Source organism: Heptranchias perlo, chromosome 3 (assembly GCF_035084215.1).
Source record: "Heptranchias perlo isolate sHepPer1 chromosome 3, sHepPer1.hap1, whole genome shotgun sequence".
Taxonomy (NCBI): Eukaryota; Metazoa; Chordata; class Chondrichthyes; order Hexanchiformes; family Hexanchidae; genus Heptranchias; species Heptranchias perlo.
Genome location: NC_090327.1, coordinates 123,987,378 through 124,000,467, shown reverse-complemented (window position 1 = coordinate 124,000,467; position 13,090 = coordinate 123,987,378). Strand labels below are relative to the sequence as shown.

General features: G+C 42.0%; 1 long non-coding RNA gene across 1 annotated transcript in view; it reads left to right on the top strand.

The window, feature by feature from the left end:
* Positions 1–10,444: 10,444 nt before the first annotated feature.
* Positions 10,445–13,090, top strand: part of LOC137307230 (uncharacterized) — a 42,763-nt gene continuing 40,117 nt past the window's right edge. Inside the window, exon 1 of the long non-coding RNA XR_010959079.1 lies at positions 10,445–10,730. This is a non-coding gene — a long non-coding RNA (uncharacterized lncRNA). The remainder of the gene's footprint in view (positions 10,731–13,090) is intronic.

Genomic DNA, 13,090 nt, shown 5'->3' with positions numbered 1-13,090 from the left:
CCAAATTTTAAGGTGCAGTAGAAGCCAAAGTAATTATTTCTGGTGTTTTATAGTGTTTTTTTCCAGTGATTTAAAAAAAATCTCCTTACTGAGACCTGCTCTGTATTTATATCTTCAAATTCCTTTTTAAGACATCAGTATCTGTTAAAAAGAGAAAAACTTACACAATTGAATTTTCTTAAATATGCTGTGCTTAATAAGCATAAATGATGATTTGATGGTTTGAAACTTTAATTTTCATAAGATAAAGAGAAGGAAGATGGCGATTTCCCAGGGCTCCGATTATTTCAGCTCGATTTATGCTAATTTTTACGTTCCAGAGTATTCCAATGCGACTCTGAGGAAATTTCAGCGAAAAATGCCATCAACAAGATCGGCATAGCTTAAATTTCAGCGTAATTTTGTTGTAAATTGGATGAAGGAAATTCCAGCCCAAAATGTCACAAGTTCCCTGCTCAAATACCAGAGGTTTCATTTTGTTAATTTTTTATCAATCATTTCAGCATTCGGCAGAGCAGAATTTGGAAAGTCTTGTCATGGGATCCAACCAATTTTGTTGCAGAATCCCATCTGTAAAACCAAAAACACAAACCCGGTTAAGCCTGTTCAAGGTATAATTCATCTCACCAAATAGATATCATTTCATGTTGTTTAGAGGTAGCTTAATATTGATTAAAACACTGTGTTAAGCGAGAGCTCCTCTTGATCTTGTCTGAGTTCAGCTGTTGCTTGATTATCCTAACTCGCACCAAGTCCTGTTCACTTGTGCTCGCTGACCCACAATGGCCCTTAGTCCAGGAACGCCTCGATTTTAAAATTCTCATCCTTGTTTTCAAATCTCTCCATGGCCTTGCCCCTCCCTATCTCTGTAACCTCCTCCAGCCCTACAACCCTCCAAGATCTCTGAGCTCCTCCAATTCTGACCTCTTGCGCATCTCCAATTTTAATCGCTCCACCATTGGCCACCGTGCCTTCAGCTGCCTGGGCCCTAAGCTCTCGAATTCCCTCCCTAAACCTTTCCGCCTCTCTACCTCTCTATCCTCCTTTAAGACGCTCCTTAAAACCTATCTTTTTGACCAAGCGTTTGGTCACCTGTCCTAATATCTCCTTATGTGGCTCCGTGTCAAATTTTGTTTGAAAATCGCTCCTGTGAAGGTTTTACTACATTAAAGGCGCTGTATAAATGCAAATTGTTGTTATTGGCGTTGGTACCACAAGCAGAATTCAGGTGAGCGAGCGTCGAGAAATCTGGCAGTGGGCACTTCTACCCGATCCCTGCTACAAACATGCCCCGGGGTGCGTTGCTCTCTGACTGTGCACCTACATCATTCACTCCTACTCATTCCAAGTGGGAACCTAATTATGCCTGCATCCAGCATACAAATGAAGGTCTTTAGTGAGCCTGTTCACATTTGCAATTCTGTGTGGAAGTTCCATCCATCATAAACAGATATTAAAGGAAAGCTGGTTAAAGTTCCAATTTAAAGAGACAAAAAGGTAACCATTTAAATTTTTCAGCTAGTTTTTAAGAGTATTAATGTATATATTTCTTTTACAGCTAATGCTTCACATGTAACTTAATTATTTATTTATGTTTCAGTTAACGTTTAGCGTGCCAATCTACTTTTTCTCCCCCCAGCTAATGTTAATGTATTTTCTGGATCAGAACCTGGATGGAATGTTTGTGAAACGAGAAAAGAAACAGCAAATAAATGGTTGACGATATAACACGAAAAATTACCTGTGAAGAAAATCTTGCCAAGAGTTCTTCGAAAGAGGAAGATCCAGTTCGTTAGTAGATAGTAATTTGGAGCAAAAGCGAGGTTTTTCTGGCCATGGAGGGGGCGGAATTTGAGGCGTGTGTTAGATTCACCAGAATTACACCTGTTCCATAACATGTGCTAAATTCCAGTAGAATTGTCTGCTGGCAGAAGATCCACCTGTCACCAAAGTGGTAGCATGTCTGCAAATGACAGGGTAATGAGGGCAACACCTGTTGGGGGTAATTGTCACTTTCTTTTTTAAAATTAATTCTTGGGATATGGGCGGCGTTGGCAGGGCCGGCATTTATTGCCCATCCCTGGTTGCCCTTGAGAAGGTGGTGGTGAGCCGCCTTCTTGAACCGCTGCAGCCTGTATGCTGAAGGTGCTTTCACTGTGCTGTTAGACGGGAAGTTCCAGGATATTGATCCAGCGACGATGAAGGAACGGCGATATATGTTCAATTCAGGATGGTGTGCGACTTGTAGGGGAACTTGGAGGTGATGGTGTTCCCATGGATCTGCTGCCCTTGTCCACCTAGGTGGTGGAGGTTCCGGGTTTGGGAAAAGCGAGCGACTTTGGAAAGCTGGTGGTTGCAGATCGACAGCTCGTTATACACCCAGCTCGATTTTCCTTTCCATTGAAGTCAATGCCCCGGCATTGCCTCCCTCCCTCCCTCCCCCCCCCCTTTAACTTATAACATCTGGCTCGGCTCTGCAATTGTTAAGTGCTGGCAGCTTGCCAATCCAATTCAAATAATGGTTCAGGCCTCTCGTTAGTGCGATTGCTCTGCCCACTGCCCGTTGCGTGCTACAATCGAAAATCAGCCTGTATAGTGTCTTGCATGTATTGCAGTTGTTAGGATCGGGAATGCACTGCCTGAAAGGGTGGTGGAAGCAGATTCAACTGTAATTTTCAAAAGGGAATTGGATAAATACTTGAAGGGGAGAAATTTGCAGGTCTATGGGGAAAGAGCAGGGACTAATTGGATAGCTCTTTCAAAGAGCCAGCACAGGCACGATGGGCCAAGCGGCCTCCTTCTGTGCTCTATGATTCTATGAGAATAATACACACAGGATACTATATTTGTCAGCATTTAGCAACAAAAGAAAAATAAGTAAGTAACAGCCTGCTCTGAGTTACACGCTGGATCATTTCAGTTCGTATGTCACAGTGCATCAAGAGCTGCTCAGTTCCTACTCACTCATCAACTCCTCATCAAGATTCTGCACAAATAGATACACTTTAAAAAAAAACTGGTAAGTTTTGTGTGTATTATATAACAGTAACAGGATTGTGACACAACCTAATTCCGAGGAGTTCACAACAACAGCAGCAAAACTCAACTAGCATTTGGTGTCATCTGATAACCTTTCAATTGTCTAACAACTTGTCAACACATTGCAAGGAAGTTGTTATTCTATATCATTTATTTCACCACTTTCTCATCATTGAATTCCTAAAGGACGAAACAATTTCTATGCATTTTATTCCATAATAGAAGTTGTTTAATATTATTAATTGTTCAGTTTGAAGTGTCCTAGATATTGAACTAATCTAAATTTAGTATTCAGACACCTCCAAACCTTCTCGCACCGAGTGCAGCAATGAATTGGCTGTCATTGTTTCTATGATTATACACTTGTCTCCAAAAAGGCAGAAATTAAACTTACAGAGAAATTAGAGCTTTCTGTTTCTTATGAGAGTGAATATGGAAATGTAAATTACAATTCATGTGTGTGTTTATCCAAATTTCACTATTAGTACAGTATGTGACTGTTAAATTAATCTTTTAATCTCCTCATCTGCTTTGCAACATTTCTGTAACCTCCTTCTCACTTTGTCATTTTATTTCATTGTGGTGCATCTGTCTCTTAGTTGCTTCTAAGTTTCAGTTTTAGATCTTACATGATAGTACAGGCATATTGCTGAGTGACTGATAACCGAGATCAGTCATAGCAAAACAAGCTAGTTTGCAAAACATGGCCTATGTGCTTTGGAGACAGAAGAGAAATAATTTATTAAAGTTATACCCGGGTAGAAAAACCACAACTTGGGGAGTGGAATTCTGGCAAAGTTGTGGCAGGAGTGGGGGTCAGAATTTTGAATTTAGGCTTGATCTGCCCTAGTTGTATTGAGCAGAAAATCCACATCCATAGAATGATGAGTGCTTCTTCTGCCTGCCCCCTCTGTGTCCCTGCAGCAGTTTGGGGGCATGTCTGGGTGGGGTGTTCCTGGGATACCCCATCCCCCATCTCCAACCTCCCTTCCCTCTCAGTCTTTGAACATGTTGTCACCTCCCAGATCTGTGCTCATCACTCTTGCAATTCGCTATTTGAATCACCAATTAAGCTTCCACCCGGCCCATGGCACTGAAACGGCCCAAACCAAAGCAACAGATAACCTTTCCTGTGACTGTGACCACGATGGATTATCCCTCCTCCTCCTCCTCCCTGTACAGGGCTTAGGTGAGACCTCACCTGGAGTTTTATGTACAGTTTTGGTCTCCTTATCTAAGGAAGGATATACTTGCCTTAGAGGTGGTGCAATGAAGGTTCACTAGATTCATTCCTGGGATGAGAAGGTTGTCCTGTGAGGAGAGGTTGAGTAGAATGGGCCTATACTCTCTGGAGTTTAGAAGAATGAGAGGTCATCTCATTGAAACATATAAGATTCTGAGGGGCTTGACAGGATAGATGCTGAGAGGTTGTTTCCTCTGGCTGGAGAATCTAGAACAAGGGGGCATAGTTGTAGGATAAGGGATCGGCCATTTAAGACTGAGATAAGAAGAAATTTCTTCATTCAGAGGGTTGTGAATCTTTGGAATTCTCTATCCACTTTGGAGTCAACCAAGTTGGTGTGGAACTGGAGTCACATACATTCCTAGGTTGGGTAAGGTTGGCAGGTTTCCTTTCCCAAAGGACATTAGTGAACCAGTTGGGTTGTTATAACAATCTGATATCTTCATGGTCGCTGATATTAGATTTTTATTTCCAGTGAATTCAAATTCTCAAGCTGCTATGGTGGAGATTTGAACTCATTTTCTCTTGATTATTAGTTCAGGGCACTGTGTTACTAGTCTAGTAACATAACCACTACACTACCATACCCGTGCTGTAATCTATGCAGATTCCTTTTGCTTAGTTCCACTCTTACCTTTTTATCATAGTCAGTGCATCTTTAACAATGGCTTCTTTCCCCACTCCCGCACCATCACCATGGGAGCCTGACAGGATCCATCCTGAGCTTCTTCCTTCCCCTTATCCTTCTGCTGCCCATGGAGATCTCATTCAGAGACTTGGGGTCAGCTTCTACATGTATACTGATGACATCCAGCTCTATCTCTCCACCACCTCTCTGGAACCCACCAATGCCTCTGTACTATCAAACTGCTTGTCCAACATTCAGTTTTGGATGAGCTGCATTTCCTCCAGCGAAACATTGACAAGACTGAAGTGATCGTCTTTAGCCCTCACCACAAACTCCATACCCTGGCCATTGAATCCATCCCCTTTCCCGCCGACTGTCTCAGTTCAACTCTGAGCTGATCTTCAAATCTCATATCCTCCCCATCACAAAGACCACCTACTTCCACCTCCATGACATCATCTGCCTCTGCTCCAACTCAGTCTAACTGCTACTGAAACACTCATTCATGCCATTGACACCTCCAGACTCCGTTGGGTAAATTTTCGTTTTCACTGTCTGGGCAGTAATCTGACAGAGTTGATCACCCATCTGTTATAGAACCTGCCTGATTTTCATTCCAGTGCAATAAAGGCGGCCGATATGCTGCGTCAGATTATCGCACAGGTGGTGTAGACAGAAATCGGTACCTTTTACTCCAATGCTTTTCTGACCGGCCTCCCATCCCCCGCTCTCCATAAACTTCAGATCATCCAAAACTCTGCTACCTGTATCCTATCCCATACCAAGTCCCACTCCCCCATTGCCTCATGCTTGTTAACCTACTCCGGTTTCTAATCCCCCAGTGCCTCAAATTTAAAATTCTCATCCTTGTGTTTAAATCCCTCCATGGCCTCTCCCCTCCTGAAAGTATGGCCGCCAATGGTGGAGCGAAGAAAATCGGGGATGCGCAAGAGACCAGAATTGAAGGAGCGCAGAGATCTCGGAGGGTTGTAGGGCTCGAAGAGATTATAGAGATAGGGAGGGGACGAGGCCATGGAGGGATTCGAAAACAAGGATGATTAGTACATTAATGTAGTTGGTTAGTACACTAGTCTTCCTACTCTGGGACCTGGGCTAACCCCTAGATAGGATGAATATCTCCATTCTGAGCCAACTGTATGGTATTAGTGGAAATGATTTTGGCCGGCCTCAACCTAACTGCTAGTGGCTGTGAGCCCTGGGCACAAAACATCCCATAATTCGGTAGCCACTCATTGAAGCTGCAAGGGCAGGTGGTGTGGAAAATGGAAATGGTGGCTTGGTGCTATAGGGGAATGTTTTTTTTGAGCCCGAGGTTGTCACATTGTTGAGGAAGTGAGATTGAGCTTTATGGCCTGGCCTATGCTCTACCTGACCTGGAAATATCTAATGCTGACGCTGGGTGCCAAAAGTAGGGAAATATCGAATTACCCAGCACTGAAGTTCTTCACCTCGATAAATTCTAACATTCAGTTCCCTCTCTGCCTCCCCCCCACCCCACCTCATATAATAAAAAATGAGATTATATATGCCACTGACCAAATTCATGTGGACTACAGGGCTGAGCATCCTTTGCCCTTCTGTACCAAAGAGGGCCAGAGCATTACAGGTCTGAGACCAGTTGTTACTTTAAAAACTCTTGTCTATTTCCAATGTTCTTTTGTTTTTGTGTGCGAGAAGGCGTGAGACCCTCCATTTCCCTTCCGACTGTTTGCTCTATATTGCTTTCTCTACAAATTTATTTAAAGCCATACATGCGACTGGCTACTTGAGTATCTTCATAGGACCATATTATGTGTTCCTCTACTTATATACATTGGAACACTGTTTACCCAAATGCCATTAAACTGATTTAGCTAATAAACTGGCTACATGCTCTGTGTATATAATTATTTTAACATCCAGTATCTCAGTTTCAGTGCTGAATTAATATTGTTTAATGCAGGGAAAGTAATATGCCAGCATCGGTCCAACTTACTCACTTTTTTAAAAGGGTGTTTCCTAAACTGTTTGGTTAAACAGTGTCCCACTCTATCTAAATTCCATCAACAGTACATCTAAATAGCTATTAATGGCTAACGTCTCTTAAAGGTCAGGTTGCAAAGAAGTACTGTTATGTGTAAGCAGTGTACATATCAGTCCCACTATATGACCGCAGATAGGACTATATGGCCTTTAGAGTGCTAGCACTACTCAGTTCACCAGTTGTTTTTAGACTTTTAATTGGCCTTCTAATAGTTTAAATGACCATGAATTTAACGCTGTGGTATTGCTGATAGTGTTCAAGGAAAACTCAGTTAAAATATGAAAAGTTTTGTAGCTGGTGTAGCAACATAGCATCTTGGTGCTCAAGTACATTGTAGCATTGAATGGTGGGACATGGGATCATACCCAAGATTATTATAACGTGTTGAGTATCTGATCTCAGTCATGCCATCAGGCCAAAGAGACTGAGAAGTATATCAGCTGCCCATCAATGTGATGGAGTGGCTCTCGGTCTGATTTGAAGTTGAACCATAGCTGTTCACTGTAGATGACTCTGGAATTTCCTGTCAATAAAGAAAGAACTTGCATTTATAGCGTCTTTCATGACCTCAGGATGTCCCAAAGCGCTTTACAGCCAATGAAGTATTTTTGAAATGTGTTCACTGTCATAATGTAGGAAACACAGCAGTGAATTTGCGCACAGCTAGGTCCCACAAACAGCAATGTGATAAATGACCAGATAATCTGTTTTAGTGATGTTGGTTGAGGGATGAATATTGGCCAGGACACCAGGGAGAACTCCCCTGCTCCTCTTTGAAATAGTACCATGGGGTCTTTGATGTCCACCTGAGAGGGCAGTCAGGGCCACCGTTTAACATCTCATCCGAAAGACAGCACCATCCGACAGTACTGCACTACATTATCCGCCTGGATTATGTGCTCAAGTCTCTGGAGTAGGACTGTGAACTCACAATTTGCTGATTCAGAGGCGAAAGTGAGCCATGACTGATAATGGCATCCTGGAGTGGCCTAGCAGGGAGGGAGACCTGAATTCAGACTGCCCATGCCACTAAGAAAATTAATATTTGTTTAAAAAAAAGTCATTCAAAATTCTTCTGAGGCTAATATTGCTGTTTGTCAAAGAGGGAGAATCTTTCAACAAATTGTGCTCCACCACATGTTCTTCCCCTTTAAAGAGAGAAGTAGAAATTAAATAGATTAATAGGTTACTGACCAGCCAATTGCTTTGTCATATTGCATAATATTTTGTTCTGTACAAAGACATTTAATGAAATTGGACAATAGTTCTACTTTATTATTTCAGTAAGTTAATTTGAACAACGCAGGTTTGGGTTTTGGATTCACTCAGTTGGTGCAAGGAAGAATTATAACCTGATCCTTGGCTTCTCCACAGCTGAAGTTCAGACTAGCAAAATGATGAAAATCCCACCTTTGTACATTTGAAGCAGAAAACTGAAATGCATATATGGCTATCTCTGGACTGGTGGGGGAGTCTTAACCCTATCAATGCTTCTTCTGCCACTGGAAACAGCTGCAAAGGAGATGGTACTTGAGGTCATTTTACAAGTCTGCGCTGCTGGTGAGGAGCCTCTCCCACATATCAGAAATTCGGGCAAGTGCTGACCATGATTTTTGGTTCGAAAATTATGAATAGCATAGATGCATTTAAGTGGAAGCTAGATAAGCATATGAGGGAGTAAGGAGTAGAAGGATATACTGACAGGGTTAGATGAAGTAGGGTTGGAGGAAGCTCGCGTGGAGCATAAACACCGGCACAGATCAGTTGGGCTGAATGGCCTGTTTCTGTGCTGTAAGATTCTATGTAATTCTATGTAATCATGATCAGCATGTGCCTAAATTTACAATAAATCTGATAGCGGGTGAGGCTCCCCACCAGCAACACACACACGTTAAATTACGAACATACGAACAATGATGGACATGAAAAAATCCTCTGGTCCATCCAGCCTGTCCCACACAATTGGGATGCCTTGTGTATCACAATATATACACTCTCCACCCCACCCAAAAACCACGTGATCACCTGGGAGAGGTGAAAAAACAAGATAAAAACCCAGGCCAATTTGGGGGGAAAAAAATCTGTGAAATTTCTCTCCAACCCCCACTAGGTGATTGGAACTAGTCCAGGAGATCACTCTGGCCCTGATAATTCTATGCAGTACCTACCTTTTGTAAGAGGTGATCTCCGCCTCAGCCAGAAACAGGTCTAGCTCTCGCTTGAAGGAAATTTTCTCTTATCCTTCCCTCAATCTTGTTTCCTTACTTAATATTTGATCTCTTCTATTTCAGATTTCCCCAAGTGCCTTGAGACGTTTTACTACTTCCACAGACTGCATACAATTCTCCCGATCGCAAACTCTTTCCAACCTATTTACTATCTGAGCGAAGATTCTGCAAAGTTCCTTCCTCAAGGGAAACAAGTGAAACTCTAAGCTTGCAATCTACATCATTCATCTTTGCCTGGTTGCTTTGTATGACATGTACATCCCCTTGGTCCCAGGAACCAGTGTATTCAATTTGATCATCTCTATCTGTACTTTACAACTTTAATTACATTTCCATGTAACATTACAATTGCAACTGATCAAAAATCGAACATTTGTTCTGATTCTTAGCAGAATAGTAGTTCAAAATGCTGCAACATTACCTTGCGATAAATGTCAAATTGACGGCTTGCTTTATAAACAAATGTAATCTTCAAATAAGATTTAATGTGGAGAAAGAAACAAACTAAAAAAAAAGGCATATGCTTATACTTAGTCTAACCATTAAAACAATTAAATCATCAAACACACTCAATTAAGAATGTACGGAAAATCAATCCGTGCAACCCATCGACATTCATCCCTCTGGTACATTAACTCTTCCGACATTCCATCTAATTTGTATAATATGTGCACAGAACTATAGCGAGTTTGTACTAGTGCTATTTTAATGAGTTATTAGTCCAGAGGTTTTCTTCTGGTAAAGGGGTATAGAGTCTTGGATGGTCCCCTGCAAAGACTGCTGGGGGCAGGGGGGAATTCATTGTGTCATTTTGTTTTTATAAAGGCTGTAACGTATTAGGGTTTAATGCCCTCTGTAGATTTATTTCAAATGTGTGAACGTTTACGTTAAAATAACACAGAGGGCAATTTATGCAAACGGTTTAGGAAGTGCAATAAAAATAGTACACAGAGGGGAGTAAACCCAGTGTGTAATTATTCTAAAGGTTCTCCCTATCTTATTGTTTATATCCAGAGAATGACCAAAGAATAAAATATGGCTGAAGTCTCTATATCAGCAGGATCTTTATGACTTTGAAATTTTTAATTTTTTAATATAAGGATGTGAAGATAATAATACTGCCCCAATGCAGCAGGGTTTGGACCTATGCCTCTCAGGGGCTGTGCATGACCTCACGAGATATCACAAGGTCAGCTAATTAAGTGTTAGTACAACGTTCCCAGTGCACAGTGCATGACATGCAATGCTCAGGGATAGGATTTTCTGAGCAGCAGCTCTTGGAACTGCAGCTCATAAAGGACTGCTGCTTACTCTTAAAACTGTCCTGCTACTTAACAGAGGTTGCAATGACTAGAACAAGACAAGGAGGAAGCACAGCTCCATTAAGTGAAGATACTTTAGAGGAAGAAAGAAAATAAAAGAAAGAAAAAAGGAAGAAAGGAAGGAAGAAAGAAAGAAAGAAAGGAGGAAAGAAGAAAGAAAGGCTTGCATTTATATAGCGCCTTTCACGACCTCAGGAAGTCCCAAAGTGTTTTACAGCCAATGAAGGTACCCTTGCAGGAACTGCCCTGAGGATGCAAACAATCTGGTCCCTGCAAATTGGGATGGCGATGGGTGTCCCTGCATCGGTGGACTTGGTGCCTGCTTCATTGAGTTTCCATCGGTGGAGTGGGCCAATTGGAATTTCAGGCCTCTAGAGGAACAGCAGAGGAACATGTTTTAGAACCGGGAGTAAAATTGGAGCAGTGTCATATGCTGCTCTGAGGATGGCAGAGATGCCAGCCAAACATTGGGGCTCTCGGTAAAACTCATCGTAACGACACAAAACTGCATTCGCCACCGATTGGTCCGATTGGCGTTTGTTATCGTCTCCATACTGCTTGTGGTCAGTGAGGGGAGAAGAAGGGCATGAACTTTGCAATGTGGGAGGAGGGGCGTGAGAGTCTCGAGCGCAAGGGTTTAACCAGCTGTAAATTGGAGCTCACCCAAAACTCTGCTGCCTGTATCCTAACTCGCATCAAGTCCCATTCATCCGTCACCCCCTGTGCTCGCTGACCTACATTAGCTCCTGGTCCGAGAACACCTCATTTTTAAAATTCTCATTCTTATGTTCAAATCCCTCCATGGCCTCACCCCTCCCTATCTCTGTAACCTCTTCCAGTCCTACAACCCTCCGAGATCTCTGCGCTTCCCCAATTCTGACCTCCTAAGCACCCCACTTCCATAACTCCACTGTTGGCGGCCGTGCCTTCAGCTGCCTAGACCCTAAGCTCTGGAATTCCCTCCCTAAACCTCTCTACCTCTCTCTCCTCCTTGAAGTCGCGGTGTAGGCTGTGCAGATCGTGGGGCCCTATGTTATATTGATGGATGCACCACCTCTGGTAATCTTTTCTTTGAATTTTATTCAGTTTAATTTCAAAGCAGGGGTTAATTTCAGTTTAAGGTAATGCAAAGAATGCGGGAGAATGGAAATAAAAGTTTTAGAAAGGAGAAATTATTGGGCGGGTGGGGGGGTGCGTAGGTTGATATCAAGTGCGTTTCTAAAACAAAACTTTATAATTCAGTGAAAGTCTCTTCTCACAAAACCTGGTTGGATAAACCTTGTTATTAACTCGAAGAACAATCGGAATTGCTAGTATAATTTTAGTTTAAAAAAAAGCTATGTAATTAGATTGAATACTTATTTTTTTTCTCCCAAATGCATTTTGCTTTGGCTTTTTTCAACATTTTTAAAGAGCTTTTTATTTAATGATTTTCACAACAAGGTTCAGAATGTGGAAGAAGCGGAAAAACCCCCTTCTTTTGCTTCCAAAAATGCATAAAACCCGAGAGCAGCCAGGGGTGATTTTCCACTTGGGCATTTAACTTATTTTCAGAATGAATGCTTCGGTTCTGAGAGCTTGTTGAATTAATCAGTTACAATCACAGTGATGCAAATGGAAGTGTTAAATATTTTTTAAAATCCCGACCTGCTCTACTTTTGATATTTTTTATATTGCAAATTTGCCAGAAATGACAGGATTGCTTGAGAGATCGGGCTGGAAAAAGTGTTGACTGTAACATGGTCACGTTTAATCAATTTTTAAACGGTGGGTTTAGGGGAAAAGTAGAACTATTCCTCCGTTTTGTTTTTTGTACTAAAATGTAGGTTAAGATGAAACGTTAAATTTTCACGCCATTTGTTGTTGTTGTTGTTGTTAGTTAGTTAGTTAGTTGGTACCAATAACTCTTCTGTTTATTTAACCCCAATGGAAAGGTATTTTTGCTATTTGGAACAAGCTGTCAGCTTCTTCAAAGTGCCCTCCATTGGTGGGTACAGTTCTGCATTAACAACCATCAGTTGGATCGTCAGTTTAAATCACGGCAAGGCAAGTTCTGAAACTAAATTCAAAAAAATCTAGTAATTTGTGGGCTGACATCAGAAAATGACCATAAAAGTGCAAGATTGCTGTAAAAACCCAACTGGTTCACGAATAACAACAACTTGCATTTATATAGTGCCTTTAATGTTATAAAATATCCCAATGTGCTTCTCAGGAGCGATTATCAGACAAAATTTGACACCAAACCACATAAGGAGATATTAGGGCAGGTGACCAAAAGCTTGGTCAGAGAGTTAGCTTTTAAGGACCGTCTTAAAGGAGGAGAGAGAAGTAGAGAGGCGGAGAGGTTTAGGGATGGAATTCCAGAGCTTAGGATCCAGGCAACTGAAGGCACGGCGGAGTGTGGAGCGATGAAAATCGGGGATGCACACAAGGCCACAATTGGAGGAGCGCAGAGATCTTGGAGGGTTGTAGGGCTGGAGGAGGTTACTGAGAAAGGACTGTAACATAGAAATGTCCTTCAGGGAAGTATATTTCTGCGCCCCCCCCCCATCCCGTCCCCGCCTGGTCTGGCCTATATGTCCC